The following is a 25,897-nucleotide window of genomic DNA, read 5'->3' on the forward strand; positions in this document are numbered from 1 at the left end:
GCTCTTATATTTATAAGGAAAACCCTGGTAACATAATGATTAAGAACTATGGCTGTTAACCAAACATCGGCAGTTCGAATCCACCAGGTGCTCATTGGAAACTGTATAGGGCAATTCTACTCTGTCCTATAGGGTGGCTATGAGTCGGAATCAACTTAATGGCAATGGGTTTGGTTTGGTTTTGGTATATTTATAAGACACTACTCAGAAGCAATTAGGGTTAGGACCCACCCAACTCTGGTATGACCTCATTACATAACAAAAGAAAACCTCTATTTCCAAATAGCATCCTATTTGCAGGTATAGGGGTTAGGACATCCATATCTCTTCTGGAAATATAATTACACAATTTATTCACATAGAAAAAGTTAGTTATGGAAAAAAGTTGCATAGGCTGCCTTTAGACACTGAGAATTCCTGGGTAAACTGAGAATTTAAATACAGCTTGTCTTACCCTGAAATGATTATGTGGGCTCTCCTGAACTGTTCTGCAAAAATATGAGGTACAGCCTATTCCTGTTTTCAGACTGCTTGTCCTCCCAAATTTCCCAGAGTCCTGTTGTCTGCACTGGCTCTGTTTCCTTCAAGGGGCACTTAGCAGCTCTTTTTTAGGGCCAGCTTTCACATATGTAATAAATCTTAGGGAGAAAAATCCACTGAAATGTATTCTAGCCAAAGTTATCTTTCCCTTTTTTACTATCACTGGTTGTAATCCTCCAGTGACTTGTAGAACTATCACTTTATCTTTTTGTATTTCAGGGGTCATGGATAACATAATAGCCACTGTATGCCCATCTAGTTTGGAAGAAGCCACGAACCTCCTTTTTAATTTTACCAGAAGAGAGGGCAACAATTTCTTTTGCTGCCTTCACCACCTTGTTTCTCTCTCCTCTGTGACTTTTCCTTTGTCTTAGAAAGACTCATTTCTTGTCCCCAGTGTCATCTTTATCTTTTTATTTTTTGGCCAGTTCTCTGAGGCCTTCTCTTCTAAAATTACTGTGAAACTGACTTTTTATTAACTGGAGAAGAAAAAAATTACAGCCATTCTCCTTTGTTTTTCTCCATATGTTTTCAGCCAGTGCCAAAGCATTGCAAAGAAGCCCAGGCATTCAGCTGTTCAGTATATTCTCACCCTGGGAGATTTTACCACTGCTGTTAACATCAAATACCGCCTATGTGCCAATGATTGACATTTATAGATCCAGCTAAGACCTCTCCTCTGAACTCTAGACCTGTATATCCAACTACTCTTTGACATATCCTTTAGATATTCCATAGCACCTCTAGCTCCACATTTCTGAAATAAAAATAATAATCTTTTCCCAGACGTGACTCTTCCAGTCATCCTAATTTCACTGAATATCATGACTATCAATCTACTTTTAGAAACCAGAATCTTCAGCCCACTTTGACTCTTACCTTTTGCTTAGCTCCTATATTCAGTCCTTTCCACATATCTTTCTGCTTCATTTACGTCTATCTTCATTACTTCTACTTTAGTACAAACTATCAACACCTCGAAATCTCTTTGCTATTCTTTTAGTTGTTAGTTGCTATCTAGTCGATTCTGACTCATGGTGACCCTGTCTGTGCAGAGTAGAACTTCCCCACAGGGTTTTCAAGACTGTGACCTTTTAGAAGCAGATTGCTAGGCCTTTATTCCAATGCACTTCTGGGAGGATTCGAACCATCAACGTTTTGGCTAATACTCAAGTGCTTGACCATTTGTACCACCTTCAAATTTTCTTTTGCTTCCTAAATCCTGTAATCAAATCGATCTGTTCAAAAGGCAAATCTAATCCTGTAACTTCATCCCCAAACACTAGCTGAAAACTTAATAGTTTTGCATTGTGCTTAAGATAAAGTTCAAAATTTTTGTCACGATCTATAATTTTCTGCATGGCTGCCCCCCTCCTACTTCTTCAAATGCCTCTGGAAACCTGCTGCTCGTTTTTCACTCTCTGTACTGATATTCCTCATCCCACTTAGAGCCTTGAAAGCACCATCTTCTGATATTCTTGTCTTTTGCCATTACGCTCTTCATCCCCACCTTAAGCCACTCTGTCCTACCCCCTTTGCCTATTTATTCCTGATCATCATTCTCCTCTAAGCCTAAATACTACTTCTGAGGAAACACTCCCTTGAACTCACCAGATAGGTGGGTTCTCTTATTAAACTCACATATCATCTACCTTTTGCTCAAAGCTTATATGAAGGATGTAACATTACATTTGTGTGATAATTATTTAGTTAATTATTGTCTCTACATTAGACTCTGAACTCAACAAAGGATAAGAACTGTATATTTGTTTACCTATTTATTTCTTTTAAATAAGTGCATCCTCAGTAACCAACACACTGCCTATCACCAAGTAAGTGCCTCGTAAAAAGGCAAATGAATTCTTTGTCCTAACTGATAATGAGATTGATTACACAGAAATTGAAATTTAGGGGCCTGCATGGGCTATATACTTAGAGAGGTCCAGGTGGCAATTGGATGTAAGACGAAAGATAAAAAGAGAATGAAAATAAAAATAAATTTTAGAAGTATGACTTTTTTCCCTCTTTTCACATCTAAGGAACCTGAGGGGGAGGTGACAGCTACTTAGAGAAGCTTCAGGTATCTTAACAAAAATCACCTTTTCTTTTTTTTTTAATCAAACAGCTGCTTTTCTTCCCCCTGATAACCATCCCTAAAACTTCCTCCAGAAATTTTTAGTTTTTCTGTTTGGATGATATACAAAATCTGTGGCTTTTATTGGCTTTGTCCACATGCATTAATGCCTCCTGAATCATGATGCTTCTCCAGTTGTATTATTTCCAAGTTAATAGAACACAAGTGTATGTATGTCTACGGCCCAATGGGTTACAAGAACATAATAGAAAACAGTCCAATGTCACCCTTTCAAGCCCACTCCCAGATGTCTTTTCTGTGCATTCAGGTTATTTGCACGTGCTGAGATTCTGGCTAAACCTCTGACCAGGTTGTGCCTTCAGAGAATTTTTCGCTCTTATTAAAGAATCTGCATTTTCTTGGAGATCTGCAAAGTAGCCAGGGGAGGCCCCTGTGCCTTGAGGTATCTTGTGAATTATTAATTAAGGCAGTGGGAAAGAAGTGTGCTTTTGGATGTTTCTTGTCATTTAGGAATCATCATGAAGCCATTTGATGTGTACTCTTGAGCTCTGAGAAAGGTAGAGTCTCTGGTAAGGTTGACTTAGCCTGAAGCTGTACATTCATACTCAAGGTTCATTTCACTGTCTGATAAAGGTGGAGATAAACCAGGTTCACAGAGTTACTGACAAAGATTTTTGGGAAGATCTGTTGTTTATTTTAGTGGAGGCTGGCATTCACTCAGCCATCCATTTGTCCATTCACTGCAATATTTCTAAAATATTTTTGGTCACCAAATATATGCAACGCATAGAACTATGGACATAAAACTGTATGGACATAAAAACTATTTATTTAACTTTTAAATTATAGAGATGTCATGTGTAGTGAGATTGAGTTTAGACTATGCCCTGGGGTTAGACAACATAGGTCCTTATAATTTGGCCCTCATTTTACCTTTTTGATATTATTTTCTGTTTTTCTCTTGCCAGGGGATTTTCCAGTTTTACTGATAGTATTCAGGGAGACAACTCTGGAACTATGGGAAGAGAGTTGTCAGGGAGGCAACTCAGCAGGTCCAGTCTTTCATGCTCCTCCCCCTTTATCTCAGTAGCTCCAGTTTTGTTTGTTTTACATATTGAACTCTGGCATCTGATTTCATTTGAAGGAGTTAATGACTAATACATCTTGAAAATTACAGTTCTAGGGTCAACCAACCATCCTTTCTAGTCAGACTGCTCACTTCATTGTCTCCACCCCTCAACATTGCACATGTTACAATTGTTTCCATGCCTTTGCTCCTCATTTCTCTTTCCTTCTTCCACTTTGGAAAGCCCTTCCCATTCTATGTGTCTGTGTATCTACCCACTGATCCTTCTTCCAAGGCCCAGTTCCATGGAGGTTTCCTTAATAAGTTTCACCTGGGTCTGGATCTTGTTTTCTTTTGAAAACCAAAATGTTGACCACAACTCTAGGCTCATATCTTGTCCTCAGTAGACACTTACTGGTTTCTTAAGTATGTAAAATAATAAAATAGATAGTGAACTGAGATATTATCTGAAGGACAATCCTTGTGAGTTCAGCTGTAGGATAAATACAGATTTTCATTTTTAGTCTGATTTTTGGAGGGTTTATACAACTCTAATTTTTAGGTAAAAGAATAATTTCCATTTTTTAACTAAAGTGATAAAACAAGAGCAGGAGAGGGAGTATAAGAAACACTAAATAGTTTTCCTCAGTGTGAAGAAATTTTAATCCCCAAGAGCTATGTTGCACTTACAACTCCTGAGCATCTGTTTAGCTTTAAAAAAGGCCATTAATTCACCACTTTGATCAGTCTGGCAAATCTCAGAGCTCTTCCAAGAACCTTACAGTTTCTATGTTATAATTTAGTTCCTTTTATTTCAACAATTGAGTAAACCTTTACTGTGCATCTACCTACTCTGAGGACTGCAGGGGCTGTGAAGTTGAATAAAACGTGGTTTCTGCCCTCTGAAAATTCACAATTTAGTGGAAAGACAGTCTCAAACAGAAGAAATACTGTAGCCTGTGGTAAGAGTTAGAGCAGAGGTAGAAAGTACAGGAGTAAATAGAAAGGGGAGAGATTAATTTTGCCTGAGAGGGGTCCATAGCAGACCTGATTGCTTCAGTACCGTGTAGAAATTCAATAGAGGGAAATGAGGTCAGAGGGTTGCAGGCTCAGGGGACATCATGATAAAAGGACTTTTATGGATGAAATTGTGTCCCCCCAAAAGATGTATTATTAAGCTTAACTCCTACAGTGGTTATAATCCCATTTGGGATGGGTTTTCTTTGCTACGTTAATGTGACTATTAATAAAGGGTATGTCTTAAGTCAATCTCTTCTGAGATAAAAAAGAGATTAAACAAGAAAACAAGCAAGCACATATTGGGGGGAATAGATGCAAAGCCACATAAAGATCAGCAAGGAACTGAGAATCAGAAGCTGAAAACAGACAAGGACCTTCCCCCAGAGTCAACAGAGAGAGAAAGCCTCCTTTAGAGCTGGCACCCTGAATTTGGACTTCTAGCCTCCTAAACTATGAGAAAATAAATTTCTGTTTGTTAAAGTCACCCACTTGTGACATTTTTGTTATACCAGCACTGTTGTTAGGTACCGTTGAGTTGGTTCCAACTCACAGAGACCCTATGCACAACAGAACAAAACACTGCCCGGTCCTGAGCCATTCTTACAATTGTTGTTAAGCTTGAACTCATTGTTGCAGCCGCTGCATCAATCCACCTCATGGAGGGTCTTCCTCTTTCTACTGACCCTGTACTCTGCCAAGCATGATGTCCTTCCCCAGGGACTGATCCCTCCTGACAACATGTCCAAAGTATGTAAGATGCAGTCTCACCATCCTTGCTTCTAAGGAGCATGCTGGTTGTACTTCTTCCAAGACAGATTTGTTCATTCTTTTGGCAGTCCGTGGTATATTCAATATTCTTCACCAGCATCACAATTCAAAGGTGTCAGTTCTTCTTCGGTCTTCCTTATTCATTGTCCAGCTTTCACAAGCACATGATGCGATTGAAAATACCATGGCTTGGATCAGATGCACCTTAGTCTTCAAGATGACATCTTTCCTCTTCAACACTTTAAAGAGGTCCTTTGTAGCAGATTTACCCAATGCAATGCATCTTTTGATTTCTTGACTGCTGCTTCCATGGCTGTTGATTGTGGATCCAAGTAAAATGAAATCCTTGACAATTTCAGTCTTTTCTCTATTTGTCATGATGTTGCTCATTGGTCCAGTGTGAAGATTTTTGTTTTCTTTATGTTGAGGTGCAATCCATACTGAAGGCTGTGGTCTTTGATCTTCATTAGTAAGTGCTTCAAGTCCTCTTCACTTTCAGCAAGGAAGGTTGTGTCATCTGCATAACACAGGTTGTTAATGAGTCTTCCTCCAACTCTGATGTCCCGTTCTTTTTCATATAGTCCAGCTTCTTGTATTATTTGCTCAGCATACAGATTAAATAGGTATGGTGAAAGAATACAACCCTGATGCACACCTTTCCTGATTTTAAACCAATCAGTATCCCCTTGTTCTTACCGAACAACTGCCTCTTGATCTATGTAAAGGTTCCTCATGAGCACAATTAAGTATTCTGGAATTCCTATTCTTCACAATGTTATCCATAATTTGTTATGATCTGCATAGTCAAATGCCTTTGCATAGTCAATAAAACACAGGCAAACATCCTTCTGATATTCTCTGCTTTCAGCCAGGATCCATCTGACATCAGCAATGATATCCCTGGTTCCACGTCCTCTTCTAAAACCAGCCTGAATTTCTGGAAGTTCCCTGTCAATATACTGCTGCAGCTGTTTTTGAAAGACCTTCAGCAAAATTTTGCTTGCGTGTGATATTAATGATATCGTTATATAATTTCCACATTCGGTTGGATCGCCCCTCGTGGGAATAGGCATAAATATGGGTCTCTTCCGGTCAGTTGACCAGGAAGCTGTTGTCCATATTTCTTGGCATAGACAAGTGAGCACCTCCAACGCCGCATCTGTCTGTTGAAACACCTCAACTGATATTCCATTAATTCCTGGAGCCTTGTTTTTTGCCAATGCCTTCAGAGCAGCTTGGACTTTTTCCTTCAGTACCATCGGTTCCTGATCATATGCCACCTCTTGAAATGGTTGAACATTGTCTAATTCTTTTTGGTATAATGACTCTGTGTATTCCTTTCATCTTCTTTTGATGCTTCCTGTGTCCTTTAATATTTTCCCCATAGTGAAAGGTACCAGCACTAGGTAACTAAAATAGTCACTGAGCCAGGACATTGTAAGAAATGTTCATGACCAGTGAAGTCCACGTGTGACCAGAGTACAGGTTACAATGGGGATGACATAATAAGAGGCAACATGGGACAATCTGCTATAGCCAGTTCACGTGTAGTATTTGATTTTATTTCAGGTGTCATCAGGTGAAATTGAATCTTTTGAGATGTGGAGTGATAAGGAATGATCAGGCTTGAGTTTGCAAAGTTAACTTTGGTGACAGGATGGAAGAGGAGAGACCACTTAGAAAACAGTTGGAATGAGCCTGAAAAGCCTTTATGATGGCTAGACTTGGGGCAATGGTGAGGAGAGCCTACTGAAGGGATTAGCAACATCTTTAAGACTCAACTGATAGAACTTGCTACCCCTTGGACAGGTAGAGAAAGAAAGTACTTAAGAGAAAGATAAAGTACTTGAAGATGTCTGTGAAGTGTTAAGCCTATAATACTGGGAGGACGGTGATTCTATTTATTGAGATCCAGAATATAACACATAGAGGAAGTTTGGGGGTGGGGATGAAGAACTAGTGGAGGAAGATGGTGTATTTAGTTGAGTATATATTAAATTCCAAATGCCTATTGGTTATCCATGAAAGGATGTTCCACAAGTGATTAAAGATCATTGGTATGGAGTAGTAATAAAGACAGGGGAAATGGAAAACAAAAAGAGGGCCTAGAACACTGAAGGATACCTGGAAAGTTTGGCTGAAGAACAGATGTTGGCTAAGGTGACTGAGAAGGCCTATCATGAAACTAGGAAAATGCCATATCAAGGAACCCTAGGGAGGAAGTTATTTAAATAAATAAACAAAAACTAGGAGTCAATGAATATCACACAGAATAAGTACATGAAAAATGAGAAGAAACCTTGAATTTGCTAATTAGGTAGTTTTTGTTTTGCTTTTTTTCAGTTTCCATAGAGTCAACAATGGCGATCCCATGTGTATCAGAATAGAACTGTGCTCCACAAGGTTTTCAGTGGCTGATTTTTCAGAAGTAGATCACCAGCTTTTCTTCTGAGGAGCTTCTGGGTAGACTCAATTTTTTGGTCAGCTGCTGAGTGCATTAACCATTACCCCAGAACTCCAGGTAGATATTAATGATCTAGAAAAGCAATTTCCCTAGAAAGATAAGGGTGGAACTCACATTGAATGGGAGTTGAGGAGTTAATGATAGGGGAGAGGTGAAATAGGAGCTTGAGAAGGAAGCCTGTCAGAGGAATGCCTCTTGGAATGTGTTTGTAGGTTAAGAAAGGAGTTGAGAGGGTCATCACAGAGAATAAACTACATGTAAGATTAATTTCAATCATCTGGAGAAATAAGTACACATAAGCAAAGAGTTCTCCTGAGAAACAGACCCAAAGAATAAGAAAGTGGAAACAGGTCAGTTTAATAACAGTGGGCACCAGAGAGCTCTACTGGAAAAGAATATCTGGCTTTTTAGTAATTTTATTCACAACAGTTTTGCTCACATATGGCGTGCACACACTTGGAGGGAAACCAACTAACAAGACGGTTATCTCCAAGGAAGGACTAAGGAGCTACTAAACAAGGAAGCCTGAGCACCAGCCCCTCCCTAGATGGTGATGACATGATAATGACAGGAAATGTGGGCCTGATATGGTTCCAGCCCACAACCTGAGGGAAGTCCTGGGCAGGAGCCTGGATAGAGTAAAGAGGGAACAAAGAAGGGAAGGTCTTGGAGTTTAGCAAAAACAAATAAATCCACATTTTTATTCTGAGATTATCTAGCTACTACAGGCTGTTACTTCACTCTCTGACTTTATTCAAAATCAGTATTAAGTTAGAAATCATGTACTTGAGAAGACAAGTCGCTCACCTGTTTTATTAGTCACGCTATTAATTATTGACTCTTGAACCAGGGAATGGAAAATGTGGCTGTCCTGGAAGCCTACACAGGGAACCTGTAATCAGATCAGCTAAGGGCATTAACTGCTTAGATCACTCTCGCTGCCCTGATTCAGAGTCCAGGGGGGTTGGGACTTACCCAGTTGAAGAGGCCGTGGAAGAGGGAGTCAATATACGGGGAGAAGTTGACATTCTGAGAAACTGAGGCGAGATGATTGATTAAGCAAAGCCACTGAGAATAAAGAATGAGATTGAGTCCAAAGTATAGGTGAAGTGAAAGTCATTGGATTTGGAGTGAGGCAGAAAAAAATGGAGAGAAAACTAAGCAGTGAAGGAATTACTTAGAAAATCGTTGAGGTTGAGAGGCAGGGAGTTAAGAGATCAATTGGCCTAGAATTTCCCTCAAAGTGTTGATGTGGGTAACGCTTCGGGACCCTGAGAAAAACTAAAAAAGGCTTTGAACAGAGCCTGTGGGGGGAATTTAAGATAGAATTTATTAGTGAGCTAATAGGATTAATAAGCAAGGGTCTAGGAATCTAAAATGGTAGTGAGGGGAGCTGAGAGGTTCACGTAGGCCAGGGTAGGGTCAGAGACAGTGACAAAAAGGTCTGGAGGCTGAAGGATGGGCTCAGTAGTGGTCAGAGGGTGGGACAACAATGGAAGGAAACAAGGGCTGCATTCCACTGTTCATGTCACCAGTATCAATATTATGCTGTGCTTCTTCAACCTGGCAAAGAGCTCCCTATATGATGTCACTGTCTCCTGCCATCAAAAGGAAATGTAATCAGATGGAAATAGAAATTACAACCCCCAACACAGCTGTCCAATAAAAATATAATGTGGTCAAATTAAAAAAAGACTATGTCATATCTTCAGTTAGTTGTACTGTGGTGGCTTGCTATTGTGATGCTCGAAGCTGTGCCACCAGTATTTCAAATACCAGCAGGGTCACCCATTGTGGGCAGGTTTCAGTGGAACTTTCAGACTAAGACAGACTAATAAGAAACGCCTGGTGATCCACTTTCAAAAATTAGTCAATGAAAACCCTATGGATTACAACAGAATATTGTCTAACATAGTGATAGACCCTCCTAGGTTGTTGTTGTTGTTGTTGTTAGGTGCTGTCGAATCGGTTCCGACTCATAGCGACCCTATGCACAAGAGAATGAAACCCTGCCCGGTCCTGCGCCATCCTCACAACCCTTGTTATGCTTGATCTCATTGTTGCAGCCACCGTGTCAATCCACCTCATTGAGGGTCTTCCTCTTTTCCTCTGACCCTGTACTCTGCCAAGCATGATGTCCTTCTCCAGGGACTCATCCCTCCTGACAACATGTTCAAAGTATGTAAGACGCAGTCTCGCCATCCTTGCCTCTAAGGAGCATTCTGGCCGCACTTCTTCCAAGACAGATTTGTTCATTCTTTTGGCAGTCCATGGTATATTCAATATTCTTCGCCAACACTACAATTCAAAGGCGTCAGCTCTTCTTCGGTCTTCCTTATTCATTGTCCAGCTTTCACATGCATATGCTGTGACTGAAAATACCATGGCTGGGTCAGGCACACCTTAGTCCTGGGGGTGACATCTTTGCTCTTCAACACTTTGAAGAGGTCCTTTGCAGCAGATTTGCCCAGTGCAATGCGTCTTTTGATTTCTTGACTGCTGCTTCCATGGCTGCTGATTGTGGATCCAAGTAAAATGAAATCCTTGACAACTTCAATCTTTTCTCAGTTTATCATGATGTTGCTCATTGGTCCAGTTGTGAGGATTTTTGTTTTCTTTATGTTGAGTTGTAATCCATACTGAAGGCTGTGGTCTTTGATCTTCATTAGTAAGTGCTTCAAGTCTTCTTCACTTTCAGCAAGCAAGGTTGTGTCATCTGCATAATGCAGGTTATTAATGAGTCTTCCTCCAACCCTGATGCCCCGTTCTTCTTCATATAGTCCAGCTTCTTGTATTATTTGTTCAGCATACAGATTAAATAGGTATGGTGAAAGAATACAAGCCTGGTGGACACCTTTCCTGACTTTAAACCAATCAGTATCCCCTTGTTCTTACCGAACAACTGCCTCTTGATCCATGTAAAGGTTCCTCATGAGCAAAATTAAGTTGTTCTGGAATTCCCATTCTTTGCAGTGTTATCCATAGTTTGTTATGATCCACACAGTCGAATGCCTTTGCATAGTCAATAAAACACAGGTAAACATCCTTTTGGTATTTTCTGCTTTCAGCCAGGATCCATCTGACATCAGCAATGATATCCCTGGTTCCACATCCTCTTCTGAAACCAGCCTGAATTTCTGGGAGTTCCCTGTCGATATACTGCTGCAACCATTTTTTAATGATCTTCAGCAAAATTTTGCTTGCGTGTGATATTAGCCCTATTGTTCTATAATTTCTGCATTTGGTTGGATCACCTTTCTTGGAAATAGGCATAAATATGGATCTCTTCCAGTCAGTTGGCCAGGAAGCTGTCTTCCATATTTCTTGGCATAGACAAGTGAGCACCTCCAGTACTGCATCTGTTTGTTGAAACATCTCAATTGATATTCCATCAATTCCTGGAGTCTTGTTTTAGCAGCTTGGACTTCTTCCTTCAGTACCATCAGTTCCTGATCATATGCCACCCATTGAAATGGTTGATTCAATATCAACTAATTCTTTTTGGTATAATGACTCTGTTTATTCCTTCCATCTTCTTTTGATGTTTCCTGCATCATTTAATATTTTTCCCATGGAATCCTTCACTATTGCAACTTGAGGCTTGATTTTTTTCTTCAGTTCTTTCAGCTCGAGAAATGCTGAGCTCGTTCTTCCCTTTTGGTTTTCCTTCTCCAGCAAAGCAAAAGGAAGATTTGAACTCTGTAATATTTGGATATTATTTAGTCACATAGTTCACACTGGGTTATTCAATCACTACTGTTTTGTTGTATATCTTCTTTTTAGTTAAAAAATATTTTAAGAAACACTGTTATGAACATGTTTGTACATAATGATGTCCTGTAGTATATGCTAAAGAAATAATAGAGTGTATACATTATTTCTTTAGCATATAGTACAGGATATCATACTTTGGTTCCTGTATATTTGTTTTAATTTTCTTCAGCTTCAACTTGAACTTGCATATGAGCAATTGATGATCTGCTTGATCTTGAGTATATCTCACCCGAATTTAGAGACCACCTCAAGAATAAAATTGACACATTGAACACTAATGACCGGAGACCAGACAAGTTATAGGATGACATCAAGGATATCATCATACATGAAGAAAACAAAGGGTCATTATAAAAACAGGAAAGAAAGAAAACACCAAAACGGATGTCAGAAGCCTCTGAAACTTGCCCTTGAACACAGAGCAGCTAAAACAAATGGAAGAATCGATGAAGTAGAAGAGCCGAAAAGATTTCAAAGGATTGCTCAAGAAGACATAGTAAAGTATTTTAATGAAATGTGCAAAGACCAGGAGTTAGAAAATCAAAAGGCAAAAAACACACTCAACTTCTTAAGCTGAAAGAACTGAAGAAAAAATTCATGCCCCAAGTTGCAATACTGAAGGTCTATGGGCAAAATATTGAATGACACAGGGAGCATCAAAATAAGATGGAAGGAATACACAGTCACTGTAATGAAAAGAATTGATTGACATTCAACCATTTCAGGAGGAAGCATATGATCGAGAACAGATGGTAATGAAGGAAGAAGTGAAAGCTGCACTGAAGTCATTGGTGGCAAACAAGATCCCAGGAATTGACAGAATACCAGCTGAGATGTTTCAACAAATGGATGCAATGCTGGAAGTGCTCACTCGTCTATACCAAGAAATGTGGACGACAGCTACCTGGCCAACTAGCTGGAAGAGATATTTGTACCCAGTCCAAAGAAAGGTGATCAATCTAGTAGAATGCAGAAATTATTGAACAACATCATTAATATCACATGCAAGTAAAATTTTGTTGAAGATCATTCAAAAACAGCTGCAACAGTACATCAACAGGGAACTGCCAGAAAGTTAAGCCAGATTCAAAAGAGGATGTGGAACCAGGGATATCATTGCTGATGTCAGATGGATATTAGTTGAAAGCAGAGAATACCAGAAAGATGTTTACCTGTGTTTTATTGACTATGCAAAGGCGTTCAACTGTGTGAATCATAATAAATTATGGATAACATTGTTAAGAATGGGAATTCCAGAACACTTAATTGTGCTCGTGAGGAACCTATATATAGATCAAGAGGTAGCTGTTTGGACAGAACAAAGGGACACTGCATGGTTTAAAGTCAGGAAAGGTGTGCATCAGGTTTGTAGCCTTTCACCATACTTATTCAATCTGAATGCTGAGTAAATAACCGTAGAAGCCAGACTATATGAAGAACACTGCATCAGGATTGGAGGAAGTCTCGATTACAACCTGTGATACACAGATGATACAATCTTGCTTGTGGAAAGTGAAGAGGAAATGAAGCACTTACTGATGAAGATTAGACTACAGCCTGCGGTTTGGATTGCACCTCAACATAAAGAGAACAAAACTTCTCACATCTAGACCAAAAGCAACATCATGATAAATGGAGAAATTATTGAAGTTGTCAAGGATTTCAGTTTACTTGGATCCACCATCAATCTCCATGGAAGCAGCAGTCAAGAAATCAAATGACATATTGCAAAGGGCAAATCTGCTACCAGACATCTCTTTAAAGTGTCAGGAAGCAATAACGTCACTTCAAGAACTAAGGTGCACCTGACCCAAGCCATGGTGTTTTCCATAGCCTCATATGCATACGAAAGCTTCACAATGAATAAGGAAGACCGAAGAAAGTTGACGCATTTGAAATATGGCACTGGCAAAGAATATTGAGTATACCTTGGATTGCCACAAAATAAACAAATCTGTCTTGAAGAAGTCCAGCCAGAATTCTTCTTAGGAGCTAAGATGGTGAGATTTTGTCTCTTGTACTTTGAGCATGCTACTAGGAAGGACCAATCCCTGGAGAAGGACATCATGCATGGTAAAGTAGAGCATCAGCAAAAAAGAGGAAGTCCTTTGACCAGATGAATTGACACAGTGTCTGTAACAATGAGCTCAAACATACCAAATGTTATGAGATGGCACAGAACCAGGCAACTTTCCTTTCTGTTATGCATAAGGTGACTATGAGTCGGGACCAACTCAATGGCACCTAACAACTCGAACAGCAACAACAACAGGTCGTAGAATTACAGGACTAAAGAGAATATGCTTTTATTTTTTAAAATATTTTTGTTATATATTGCTAAATTTCTTTCTAGAGATGTAAGAATTTTTTAAATAATTTTATTGTGCTTTAAGTGAAAGTTTACAAATCAAGTCAGTCTCTCACATAAAAACTTATATACGCCTTGCTACATACTCCCAATTACTCTCCCCATAATAAGACAGCCTGCTCTCTTCCTCCACTCTCTCTTTTTGTGTCCATCGTCCAGTCCAAGCCATGTCTGAAGAGTTGGCTTTGGGAATGGTTCCTGTATTGGGGCAACAGAAGGTCTGGCGGCCATGACCACCGGGGTCCTTCTAGTCTCAGTCAGACCATTAAGTCTGGTCTTTTTATGAGAATTTGGGGCCCGCATCCCACTGCTCTCCTGCTCCCTCAGGGGTTCTCTGTTGTGTTCTCTGTCAGGGCAGTCATGGGTTGCAGCCGAGCACCATCTAGTTCTTCTAGTCTCATGATGATGTAGTCTCTGGTTCATGTGGCCCTTTCTGTCTCTTGGGCTCATAATTACCTTGTGTCCTTGGTGTTCTTCATTCTCCTTTGATCCAGGTGTGTTGAGACCAATTGATGCATCTTAGATGGCTGCTTGCTAGCATTTAAGGCCCAGAAGCCACTCTTCAAAGTGGGGTGCAGAATGTTTTCTTAATAGATTTTATTATGCCAATTGACTTAGATGTCGCCTGAAATCATGGTCCCCAAACCCCTGCCCCTGCTACACTGGCCTTCGAAGCATTCACTTTATTCAGGAAACTTCTTTGCTTTTGGTTTATTCCAGTTGTGCTGACCTCGACTGTATTGTCTTGTCTTTCCCGTCACCTAAAGTAGTTTTTATCTACTGTCTAATTAGTGAAAACCCCTCTCCCAAACTCCCTCCCTCCCCCATCTGTAACCATCAAAGAACATTTTCTTCTATGTTTAAATTATGTCATGATTTCTTATAATAGTGGTCTTATACAATATTTGTGCTTCTGCAACTGACTAATTTCACTGAGCATAATGCCTTCCAGGTTCCTCCATGTTATGAAATGTCTCACAGATTCCTTACTGTTCTTTATCAATGCATAGTATTCCACTGTGTGAATATACCATAATTTATTTATCCATTCATTCATTGATGGGCACCTTGGTTGCATCCATGTTTTTGCTGTTGTAAACAGTGCTGCAATAAACACAGGTGTGCATATATCTGTTCGTATAAAGGCTCTTATTTCTCTAGGATATATCCCAAGGAGTGGGATTGCTGGATCGTATGGTAGTTCTATTTCTAGCTTTTTAAGGAAGTGCCAAATCAATTTCCAAAGTGGTTGTACCATTTGACATTCCCACCAGCAGTGTTTAAGTGTTCCAATCTCTCCACAGCCTCTCCAACATTTATTATTTTGTGTTTTTTGGATTAATGCAGCCTTGTTGGAGTGAGATGAAATCTCATTGTAGTTTTGATCTGCATTTCTCTAATGGCTAATGATCATGAACATTTCCTCATACATCTGTTACCTACCTGAATGTCCTCTTTAGTGAAGCATCTATTCATATCTTTTGCCCATTTCTTAACTGGGTTATTTGTCTTTTTGTAGTTGAGTTTTTGCAGTATCATGCAGATTTTAGAGATCAGGCACTGATCAGAAATGTCATAGCTAAAAACTTTTTCCCAGCCTGTAGGTAGTCTTTTTACTCTTTTGGTAAAGTCTTTGGCTGAGCATAGGTGTTTGATTTTTAGGAGCTCCCAGTTATCTAGTTTTTCTTTGGCATTCTTTTTTTTTTTTTCTTTGTTTAATTAACTTTTATTGAGCTTCAAGTGAACGTTTACAAATCAAGTCAGACTGTCACATATAAGTTTATATACACCTTACTCTGTACTCCCACTTGCTATCCCCCTAATGAGTCAGCTCTTCCAGTCTCTCCTTTCGTGACAATTTTGCCAGCTTCCAACTCTCTCTATCCTCCCATCCCCCCTCCAGACAGGAGATGCCAACACAGTCTCAAGTGTCCACCTGATGTAAATAGCTCACTCTTCCTCAGCATCTCTCTCCTACCCACTGTCCAGTCCCTTTCATGTCTGATGAGTTGTCTTCGGGAATGGTTCCTGTCCTGGGCCAACAGAAGGTTTGGGGACCATGACCACTGGGATTCCTCTAGTCTCAGTCAGACCATTAAGTATGGTCTTTTTGTGAGAATTTGGGGTCTGCATCCCACTGATCTCCTGCTCCCTCAGGGGTTCTCTGTTGTGCTCCCTGTCAGGGCAGTCATCGGTTGTGGCCAGGCACCAACTAGTTCTTCTGGTCTCAGGATGATGTAGGTCTCTGGTTCATGCGGCCCTTTCTGTCTCTTGGGCTCTTAGTTATCGTGTGACCTTGGTGTTCTTCATTCTCCTTTGATCCAGACGGGTTGAGACCAATTGATGCGTCTTAGATGGCCGCTTGTTAGCATTTAAGACCCCAGATGCCACATTTCAAAGTGGGATGCAGAATGTTTTCATAATAGAATTATTTTGCCAATTGACTTGGAAGTCCCCTTAAACCATGGTCCCCAAACCCCTGCCCTTGCTCTGCTGACCTATGAAGCATTCAGTTTATCCAGGAAACTTCTTTGCTTTTGGTCCTGTCCAGTTGAGCTGACCTTCCATGTATTGAGTATTGTCCTTCCTTTCACCTGAAGCAGTTCTTTTCTACTAACTAATCAGTAAAAAACCCTCTCCCACCCTCCCTCCCTGCCCCCCCATAACCACAATAGTGTGTGTTCTTCTCAGTTTATTCTATTTCTCAAGACCTTATAATAGTGGTCTTATACAATATTTGTCCTTTTGCCTCTGACTAATTTCGCTCAGCATAATGCCTTCCAGGTTCCTCCATGTTATGAAATGTTTCACAGATTCGTCACTGTTCTTTATCGATGCGTAGTATTCCATTGTGTGAATATACCACAATTTATTTAACCATTCATCCATTGATGGACACCTTGGTTGCTTCCAGCTTTTTGCTATTGTAAACAGAGCTGCAATAAACATGGGTGTGCATATATCTGTTCGTGTTAAGGCTCTTATTTCTCTAGGGTGTATTCTGAGGAGTGGGATTTCTGGGATGTATGATAGTTCCATTTCTAACTTTTTAAGAAAATGCCAGATATATTTCCACAGTGGTTATACCATTTTACATTCCCACCAGCAGTGTATAAGAGTTCCAATCTCTCTGCAGCCTCTCTAACATTTTTTATTATTTTGCGTTTTTTGGATTAATGCCAGCCTCGTTGGAGTGAGATGGAATCTCATCATAGTTTTAATTTGCATTTCTCTAATGGCTAATGAGCGAGAGCATTTTCTCATGTATCTCTTTAGCTGCCTGAATATCTTCCTTAGTGAAGTGCGTGTTCATATCCTTTGCCCACTTCTTGATTGGGTTGTTTGTCTTTTTGTGGTTGAGTTTGGACAGAATTATATAGATTTTAGACATCAGGTGCTGGTCGGAGACGTCATAGCTGAAAATTCTTTCCCAGTCTGTAGGTGGTCTTTTTACTTTTTTGGTGAAGTCTTTAGATGAGCATAGGTGTTTGATTTTTAGGAGCTCCCAGTTATCTAGTTTTTCTTCTGCATTCTTAATAATATTTTGTATACTCTTTATGTCATATATTAGGGCTCCTAACATTGTCCCTATTTTTCTTCTATGATCTTTATCATTTTAGATTTTGTATTTAGGTCTTTGATCCATTTTGAGCTCGTTTTTGTGAATGGAGCGAGGTATGGGTCTTGGTTCATTTTTTTTCAGTTGGATATCGGGTTATGCCAGCACCATTTGTTAAAAAGACTGTCTTTTCCCCTTTTAACTGTTTTAGGGCCTTTGTTAAATATCAACGGCTCATATGTGGATGGATTTATGTCTGGATCCTCAATTCTGTTCCATTGGTCTATGTATCTGTTGGTGTACTGGTACCAGGCTGTTTTGACTACTGTGGCAGCATAATAGGTTCTAAAATAGGAAAAGTAAGGCCTCCCACTTTGTTCTTCTTTTTCTGGGGACTCTTTCCCTTCCATATGAAGTTGGCAATTTGTTTCTCCATCTCCTTAAAGAATGTCCTTGGGATTTGGATCAGAATTGCCTTAAATGTAAGGATCGCTTTTGGTAGAATAGACACATTTATAATGTTAAGTCTTCCTATCCATGAGCAAGGTCCGTTTTTCCACTTATGTAAGTCTGTTTTGGTTTCTTGCAGAAGTGTACTGTAGTTTTCTTTGTATAAGTCTTTTACATCTCTGGTAAGATTTATTCCTAAGTATTTTATCTTCTTGGGGGCTGCTGTAAATGGCACTTAGTTGGTGATTTCCTCTTTGATGTTCTTTTTGTTGGTGTAGAGGAATCCAACTGATTTTTGTATGTTTATCTTGTATCCCAATACTCTGTTGAATTTTCTATCAGTTTCAGTAGTTTTCTGGAGGATTCCTTAGGGTTTTCTGTGTATAAAATCATGTCATCTGCAAATAGAGATACTTTGACTTCTTCCTTGCCAATCTGGATGCCCTTTATTTCTGTATCTAGCCTAATTGTTCTGGCTAGGACTTCCAGCACAATGTTGAATAAGAGTGGTGATAAAGGGCATCCTTGTGGGGTTCCCAGTCTCAATGGGATTGCTTTCAGGATCTCTCCATTTAGGGTGATGTTGGCTGTTGTATAAAAGCCCTTTATTATGTTGAGGAATTTTCTTTCTATTCCTATTTTGCTGAGAGTTTTTTTTTTTTTTTATCATGAATGGGTATTGAACTTTGTCAAATGCCTTTTCTGCATCAATTGATAAAATCACGTGATTCTTATCTTTTGTTTTATTTATATGGTTGATTACATTAATTGTTTTCTAATGTTGAACCATCCCTGCATACCTGGTATGAATCCCACTTGGTCATGGTGGATTATTTTTTTGATATATTTTTGAATTCTATTGGCTAGAATTTTTTTTGAGGATTTTTGCAGCTACATTCATGAGGGATATAGGTTTATAATTTTCTTTTCTTGTGGTGTCTTTACCTGGTTTTGGTATCAGGGATATGGTGGCTTCATAGAATGAGTTTGGTAGTATACCATCCTTTTCCATGCTCTGAAATACCTTTAGTAGTAGTGGTGTTAATTCTTCTCTGAAAGTTTGGTAGAACTCTGCAGTGAAGCCGTCCGGACCAGGGCTTTTTTTGGGGGGGAGTTTTTTGATTACCTTTTCAATCTCTTCTTTTGTTATGGGTCTATTTAGTTGTTCTACCTCTATTTGTGTTAGTTTAGGTAGGTAGTGTGTTTCTAGGAATTCATCCATTTCTTCTAGGTTTTCAAATTTGTTAGAGTGCAATTTTTCATAGTAATCTGATATGATTCTTTTAATTTCAGTTGGGTCTGTTGTAATATCGCCCATCTCATTTCTTTTTTGGGTTATTTGCTTCTCCTGTTTTTCTTTTGTCAGTTTGGCCAATGGTTTATCAATTTTGTTGATTTTTTTCAAAAAGCCAACTTTTGGTGTTGTTAATTCTTTCAATTGTTTTTCTGTTTTCTATTTCATTTAGTTCAGCTCTAATTTTTATTATTTGTTTTCTTCTGGTGCCTGTGGGTTTCTTTTGTTGCTCTCTTTCTATTTGTTCAAGTTATAGGGATAATTCTTTGATTTTGGCCTTTTCTTCTTTTTGGATGTGTGCTTTTATTGATATGAATTGGCCTCTGAGCACCGCTTTTGCTGTGTCCCAAAGGTTCTGATAGGAAGCTTTTTCGTTCTCAGGGATTCTCTGAATATCTTTATTCTATCCTTAATATCTTCTATAATCCAGTCCTTTTTGAGCAGGGTATTGTTCAGTTTCTAAGTCTTTGATTTTTTTCCCTGCTTTTCCTATTATTGATTTCCACTTTTATGGCCTTATGGTCAGAGAAGATGCTTTGTAATATTTGAATGTTTTGGATTCTGCTAAGGCTTGCTTTATGACCCAATATGTGGTCTATTCTAGAGAATGTTACATGTGCAGTAGAAAAGAAAGTATACTTGGTTGCTCTTGGGTGGAGTGTTCTGTATATGTCTACGAGGTCAAGTTGGTTGATTGTGGCATTTAGATCTGCCGTGTCTTTATTGGGCTTCTTTCTGGATGGCTTGTCCTTCACCGAAAGTGTTGTGTTGAAATCTCCTACTATTATTGTGGAAATCTTCTACTATTACTGTCTATTTCACTTTTCACTGCTGATAGATTTTATGTGTAATGCAGCCCTGCCATTGGGTGCATAAATATTTAATATGGTTATATCTTCTTGGTGTATTGTCCCTTTAATCATTATATAATGTCCTTCCTTATCCTTTCTGATGGATTTAACTTTAAAGTCTATTTTGTCAGAAATTAATAGTGCCCCTCTGCTCTTTTTTGATTGTTGTTTGCTTGATAACAACAATCAAAAAAAGGCTGCTATTTGCTTGATATATTTTTTTCTATCCTTAGAGTGTTAGTTTCTTTGTGTCTCTAAGTCTAAGGTGTGTCTCTTGTAGATAGCGTATAGACATACCTTGTTTTATAATCCATTCTGTCTCTTTATTAGTACATTTAGTCCATTTACATTCAGGGTAATTATGGATAGGTATGAATTTAGTGCTATCATTTTGATGTCTTTTTTTGTGTGTTGTTGACAGTTTCTTTTTCCCACTTAATTTTATGTGCTGAGTTGATTATCTTCATATATTGTTCTTTCCTCATATTTGTTGTTGTTGATTTTGTTTCTGCTGAGCCTCTATTTTTTTTCTCGTATTTCATTTTGATGAGTAGGATAGTTTGTCTCCTTTGTGGTTACCTTATTATTTACCCCTATTTTTCTAAATTTAAATCTAACTTTTATTTCTTTCTATCAGTCTATCTTCCTCCCCATATGGAAGGTGTATGATTACATTTCTTAATCCATCTTTATTATTCTAATGTTGTCTTCTTTTATATAATAACATTGCTGTTATCCTGTTCTGAGCTTTTTTTAATGATCTTGCTTTGTTTTTTTTGTTTTTTTTTTTTTGATTTCTCTGTCTGAGTTGACTTCTGGTTGCTCTGTCCAGTGTTCTAGTTTTGGATTGATACCTGATATTATTGATTTTCGAACTAAAGATCTCCCTTTAGTATTTCTTGTAGTTTTGGTTTCATTTTTACAAATTCCCTAAACTTGTGTTTATCTGGAAATGTCCTAATTTCACCTTCATATTTAAGAGACAGTTTTGCTGGATATGTGATTCTTGGCAGGTAATTTTTTTCCTTCAATTTTTTATATAAGTCATCCCATTGTCTTCTTGCCTGCGTGGTTTCTGCCGAGTAGTCCGAGCTTATTCTTATTGGCTCTCCTTTGTAGGTGGCTTTTCATTTATCCCTCACTGTTTATAATTCTCTCTTTATGCTTAGTTTTGGCAAGTTTGATTATAATATGTCTTGGTGACTTTCTTTTAACATCTACCTTATGTGGAGTTCGATGAGCATCTTGGATAGATATCTTCTCATATTTCACGGTATCAGGGAAGAATTCTGCCAACAAATCTTCAACAATTTTCTCTGTATTTTCTGTTATCCCTCCCTGTTCTGGTATTCCAATCACTCATAGGTTATTTCTCTTGATAGAGTCCAACATGATACTTAAGGTTTCTTCATTTTTTTTTAATTCTTTCATCTGATTTTTCTCCAAATATATTAGTGCCAAGCGATTTTTCTTCGAGTTCAGAAATTCTAGCTTCTACTTGCTCAATTCTGCTCCTCTGACTTTCTGTTGAGTTGTCTACTTCTGTAATTTTATTGTTAATCTTCTGAATTTCTGATTGCTGCCTGTCTATGGATTTTTCCAGCTTATTAAACTTTTCATTATGTTCCTGAATAATCTTTCTAATTTCTTCAATTGCTTTATCTGTGTGTTCCTTGGCTTTTTCTGTGTATTGTCTCATTTCCTTCCTGATGTCTTGAAGGGTTCTGTATATTAAATGTTTGTATTCTGCATCTGGTAATTCCAGGAATGCACTTTCATCTAGAAGATCCCTGGATTCTTTGTTTTGAGAGCTTGTGGAGGTGATTATGATCTGTTTCTTTATGTGACTTGATATTGACTGTTGTCTCTGAGCCATCTATAAGTTATTGCATTAGTTTATGCTTTCTTACTGTGTCGTAGCTGTTTGCTCTGTTTTGTTTTGGTATACCCCTATGGGTTGCTGGAGTGAGCTGGCTTGATTATTTTCACCTTTGGAGGTCTGGTGTCCTGTCCTCAGCTGGCTAGAGCTGTTATCAGGTATATCAGTCTAGGAGTCCATTCAGTTTTCTTGTACGAATTCAGCTCATGTTTCCAGGTAGCTGATCATCAAGTGTGTGGTGCAGGCTCTGTCCTACAGTCTTAGACGGGCAGGGCTGATTGGCTTATATACTGGTATCTGATTGCAGCTGGGGGTCACACTCTGAACAAGGCAGGGGGCTGAGAACTGACCCCCGAGTGTATCTGAGGAAAGCGCGTCCCTGTTGCCTAGAGCATGCAGGTGGGTGGGTTCTGCAGACGGACCATGTGCACCCAAAATTTTTTGTTGTAAGGGCTGGGAGGTACGGGTTATCTTTAGACCCCTGTCACGGGTGGCTACGTGGTCTGAGTGGAGGTACCAGTCCTTAGGTCCCCGATGTGGGTAGGTGGGTACCTTGTTTAATATGCAAAGCAATGTCAAACATCAAACACCCACCTCTCCACCAGATAGCTGAAATGGTTGGAGTCTGCCAACAAGGGCCTATTCTCCTGAAATAGGCCCACACAGGTCCATGCAGAAGGGAAAGTTGCTCAAAGCCCATGCATGGTTTATGCCTGTACAGGACCTGCTTCTGTCCTGAGCTCCCCTGGTTAGCGGAGCTAGCAAATTATCTTTTCACCCAAATGCAAATATTTTCCTTCCCCAAGGTGGGGAGGATGGCTCTAGGTGCTCAACTGTGCCTATTTCAGGTCCAGGGAATTCAGCCACTGAAGCCGGTTTGCGGGTGGTGGGACACGTTAAAATGTATGCAAGTACTTAGCTTTTGCCGAGAGCGCTACTCTCCTCAGGTTCCAGAGGTGTGAGTGATCTGTGTGGCTGACTGCTTCTCCCTGAGGAAACTGCAGCCGAACACTAGTACCAGCCCACCGCCACCACGACCGCTTCAGGAACGGTGCTTCTGGGCTCCCCATGATTCAGGTCCAGTAACTCCTTTCTGCTTCTGAACAGTCTCTTCCTCCCTCTACCCCTCAGTTCGTTTTCTAAGCTTGCCTTTGAAGCTCAGGGCTCCCAGCTTGTCACAAATATACTCATTTCACTTGTTTTTTCAGGTCTTTGTTGTAAAGTGGGCTCGCTGGAAGCATCTGTCTATTCCACCATCTTGGCTCTGCTGACATGTAAGAATTTATATTCCTGTGACTAGTGCTTAAGAATTCCTGTTTCATATATTATGGGCAGCATTGTGTATTATTATTCATAAATAATGCAATTTGATAGGCAACAAATGGTATTTCCTTACTATAAATTGCATTTATTTGAGGAGTCAAAACTAATCATATTTTCATTCTTTAATTTTTTTAAATTGTACTTTAGATGAAGATTTACATAGCAAACAAATATCTCATTAAACAATGAAACACACTTTGTTTTGGGACATTGGTTGCCAATTCCATGACATGTCAATATTCTCCCCCTCTTGACCTTGGGTTCCCAGTTACCAGCTTTTCTGTCCCCTCCTGCCTTCTCGTTCTTGCCCCTGGGCTGGTATGCCCATTTAGGCTCATTTTGTTTTGTGGGCCTGTCTAATCTTTAGCTGTAGGGTGAACTTCAGGAGTGACTTCATTACTGAGCTATAAGGGTGTCTGGAGGCCATACTCTAGGGGTTTCTCCAGTCTCTGTCAGGCCAATGAATCTGGTCTTTTTTTGTAAGTTAGAATATTGTTCTACATTTTTCTTCAGCTTTGTCCAGGACTTTCTAATGTGATCCTTGTCAGAGCAGTTGGCGGTGGTAGCCGGGCACCACCAAATTGTACTGGACTCAGTCTGGCAGAGGCAGTGGTAGTTGTGGTCCATTAGTCCTTTCAACTAATCTTTCCCTTGAGTCATCGGTTTTCTTCATTTTCCCTTGCTTCAGACAGGGTAAGACCATTGGAGTATTTTAGATGGCTACTCACAGGCATTTAAGAACCCAGACGCTACTCTCCAAAGTAGAATATAGAACATTTTCTTCATAAACTATGTTATGCCAGTTGAGCTAGATGTTCCCCGAGTCCATGGTCCCCACAGCCCTCAGCCCAGTAATTTGGTTCCTCAGAGAGTTTGGGTGTGTCTATGGAGCTTCCATGACCTTGCCTTGGACAAGCTCTGGTGGCTTCCCCAGTATTGTGTACTGTCTTACCCTTCACCAAAAAAAACCCCCCACCACTTATTTATTGTCTCTTTAGTGTTTTTCCCTCCCATGCACTCCCTCCTTCATAACAAAGATTGTTTCTTTTTGTGTGTAAACCTTTTCATGAGTTTCATACAATATTTGTCCTTTTGTGATTGGCTTATTTCACTCACAATAATACCCTCCATATTCATCCATGTTGTGAGATGCTTTTCAGACTCATCATTGTTTTTTGTCCTTGTGTAGTATTCCATTGTGTGTATGTGCCATAGTTTGTTTATCCATTCATCTGTTGATGGGCACCTAGGTTGGTCCATCTTTTTGGTATTGCGAATAATGCTGCAATGAACATGGATGTGCATATGTCTATTCATGTGTCCACTCTTATTTCTCTAGGATATATTCCTAGGACTAGAATTGCTGGATCATATGGTATTTCTAGTTCTTTCTTTTTAAGGAAGCACCACATCATTTCCCAAAATGGTTGTACCACTTTGCAGTCCCACCAGGAGTGCATAAGAGTTCCAATCTTCCCCAGCCTCTTCAACATTTGTTATATCCTGTTTTTTGTTTTTTTTATATTAGTGTCAGTAATGTCAGGGTGAGGTGGTATTTCATCAATGTTTGATTTGCATTTCTCTAATGGGTAGTGATCACGAGTATTTCCTCATGTGTCTGTTAGCTGCTTACATGTCTCCTTTGGTGAAGTGTTTGTTAATATCTTTTGCCCATTTTTTTCATTGGATTATTTGTCTTTTTGTTGTAGAGGTGTTGGATTTTCCTGTAGATTTTAGAGATTAGGCCTTTGTTGTATTTGTCATAGCCAAATTTTTTTCCCAGTCTCTAGGTTCTCTTTTTACTCTTTTGGTGAAGTCTTTTGATGAGCAAAAGTGTTTAATTTTTAGACGATCACAGTTATTTAGCTTGTCTTCTAATATTTGTGTATCGTTAGTTATGGTTTGTACCCTTTTAATGCTGTGTATTTAGGCCTCTAGCATTTACTCTATTTTTTTCTTCTATGACCTTTATAGTTTTTGGTTATATTTAGGTCTTTGATCCATTTTGAATTAGTTTTTGTGTATGCTATGAGGTATGGGTCCTGTTTCATTTTTTTGCAGATGGACATCCAGTTTTGGCACCACCATTTGTTAATATGACTGCCTTTTCCCCATTTGATGGGCTTTGGGCCTTTATCGAAGATCAGGTGACCTTGGGTGGATGAATTTAAATCTGGGTTCTCAACTCTGTTCCATTGGTCAATCTATTTTTTCTTCAGGTATTGGGCTTTTTTAATGGTTTTTCCCATTTTGCTTTTTGTTTTTCTTATTAATGTGTAAGACCACTTTTATGTTAAGAATGCTAATTCGTCTACATTTTGATAAATATTTTCCAATTTATTGTTTTGTTTTTAATATTTTATATTTTTAAGGTGTATATTTTTAAAATTTTTATACACTCAATTTGACTGAGGTTCAGGTTTATGTTTTTTCCCCCCCCACTGCC

This window comes from Loxodonta africana, chromosome 26, assembly GCF_030014295.1.
Source record: "Loxodonta africana isolate mLoxAfr1 chromosome 26, mLoxAfr1.hap2, whole genome shotgun sequence".
In the NCBI taxonomy this organism is placed as follows: domain Eukaryota; kingdom Metazoa; phylum Chordata; class Mammalia; order Proboscidea; family Elephantidae; genus Loxodonta; species Loxodonta africana.